Source organism: Babylonia areolata, chromosome 19 (assembly GCF_041734735.1).
Source record: "Babylonia areolata isolate BAREFJ2019XMU chromosome 19, ASM4173473v1, whole genome shotgun sequence".
Classification (NCBI taxonomy): Eukaryota; Metazoa; Mollusca; class Gastropoda; order Neogastropoda; family Buccinidae; genus Babylonia; species Babylonia areolata.
Window position 1 is genome coordinate 12027503 of NC_134894.1, and position 2500 is coordinate 12030002.

General features: G+C 52.5%; 1 protein-coding gene across 1 annotated transcript in view; it reads right to left on the reverse strand.

The window, feature by feature from the left end:
* The window catches only part of LOC143293450 (uncharacterized), a 304192-nt gene that overhangs the window by 298445 nt on the left and 3247 nt on the right, over window positions 1-2500 (reverse strand). The gene's annotated exons all lie outside the window — the stretch shown is intronic.

Genomic DNA, 2500 nt, shown 5'->3' on the forward strand with positions numbered 1-2500 from the left:
CAGACTGAGACAGTCAGACAGAGAGGGAGACAGAGTCAGACAGAGAGGGAGACTGAGACAGAGTCAGACAGAGAGGCAGACTGAGACAGTCAGACAGAGAGGGAGACAGAGTCAGACAGAGAGGGAGACTGAGACAGACAGAGAGGGAGACTGAGACAGACAGAGAGGGAGACTGAGACAGTCAGACAGAGAGGGAGACTGAGACAGAGTCAGACAGAGAGGGAGACTGAGACAGGTCAGAGAGGAGGAGACTGAGACAGTCAGACAGAGCGGGAGACTGAGACAGAGACAGAGAGGAGACTAGAGTCAGACAGAGAGGGGGCTGAGACAGGTCAGACAGAGAGGAGACTGAGACAGCTCAGACAGAGAGGGCAGACTGAGACAGAGTCAGACAGAGAGGGAGACTGAGACAGACAGGAGGGAGACTGAGACAGACAAGACAGAGAGGGAGGACTGAGACAGATCAGACAGAGAGGGAGACTGAGACAGTAGCAGAGAGGCAGACTGAGACAGACAGAGAGGGAGACCTGAGACAGACAGACAGAGGGAGACAGAGGACAGACAGAGAGAGACTGAGACAGAGTCGGACAGAGAGGGAGACTGAGTCAGACAGAGGAGGGGAGACTGAGACAGATCAAACAGAGAGGGAGACTGAGTCAGACAGAGAGGCAGACTGAGACAGAGTCAGACAGAGAGGCAGACTGAGACAGAGTCAAGACAGAGAGGGAGACTGAGACAGTCAGACAGAGAGGGAGACTGAGACAGAGTCGGACAGAGAGGCAGACTGAGACAGAGTCAAACAGAGAGGGAGACAGAGTCGGACAGAGAGGGAGACAGAGTCAGACAGAGAGGGAGACTGAGACAGAGTCAAACAGAGAGGGAGAGTCAGACAGAGAGGGAGACTGAGACAGAGTCAGACAGAGAGGGAGACAGAGTCGGACAGAGAGGGAGACAGAGTCAGACAGAGAGGGAGACAGAGTCAGACAGAGAGGGAGACTGAGACAGAGTCAAACAGAGAGGGAGACAGAGTCAGACAGAGAGGGAGACTGAGACAGAGTCAGACAGAGAGGCAGACTGAGACAGAGTCAGACAGAGAGGGAGACTGAGACAGAGTCGGACAGAGAGGGAGACTGAGACAGAGTCGGACAGAGGGAGACTGAGTCAGACAGAGAGGGAGACTGAGACAGTCAGACAGAGAGGGGGACTGAGACAGTCAGACAGAGAGGGAGACTGAGACAGTCAGACAGAGAGGGAGACTGAGACAGTCAGACAGAGAGGGAGACTGAGACAGAGTCGGACAGAGAGGGAGACTGAGACAGAGTCGGACAGAGAGGGAGACTGAGACAGTCAGACAGAGAGGGAGACTGAGACAGAGTCGGACAGAGAGGGAGACTGAGACAGTCAGACAGAGAGGGAGACTGAGACAGAGAGTCAGACAGAGAGGGAGACTGAGACAGAGTCGGACAGAGAGGGAGACTGAGACAGAGTCAGACAGAGAGGGAGACTGAGACAGAGAGTCAGACAGAGAGGGAGACTGAGACAGAGTCAGTCAGAGAGGGAGACTGAGACAGAGTCGGACAGAGAGGGAGACTGAGACAGTCAGACAGAGAGGGAGACTGAGACAGAGAGTCAGACAGAGAGGGAGACTGAGACAGAGTCAGACAGAGAGGGAGACTGAGACAGAGTCGGACAGAGAGGGAGACTGAGACAGAGTCAGACAGAGAGGGAGACTGAGACAGAGTCAGACAGAGAGGGAGACTGAGACAGTCAGACAGAGAGGGAGACTGAGACAGAGTCAGACAGAGAGGGAGACTGAGACAGAGTCAGACAGAGAGGCAGACTGAGACAGAGTCAGACAGAGAGGGAGACTGAGACAGAGTCAGACAGAGAGGGAGATTGAGACAGACGGAAATTGTAGACATAGCTGTCTAGACAATCGGAAGAGAGGGAGATAGAGTCAGACAGACAGGCAGACAGACAGGCAGGCAGACAGTCAGACAGCCATTTATAACAGCTGACAGATGCAGGGCCAAATAAACTCTCGAATGATAGAGAGGGAGGGTGGGGTGGGGTGCGAGGGCCGGGGGGGGGGAGACAGATACACACACACACACACACACACACACACACACACACACACACACGTGAGAGAGAGAGAGAGAGAGAGAGAGAGAGAGAGAGAGAGAGAGAGAGAGAGAAAGAGACAGAGTCAGAGAACCAGAGAGAGAGAGAGAGTCAAAGTCAAAGTCAGTCAAAAATATTTTCATGTTTTCATAACATTTGAGACAGAGAGACAGAGAGAACTCTCTGTGACTAGATCTTCGCAAACACTCAAACCGATCTCCACTAATTAACACGACGACTCCTCAGAACAGAACAGTAAACGGAAGGAGGAACGAAACGTAACGACTTACACAGCAGGTGCTCTGTGTACCTCGACACGGAAAGCACAACAACTCTCCACCTTTCTTTTTTTCTTTTTTTTTTTTTTTTCTTCTTC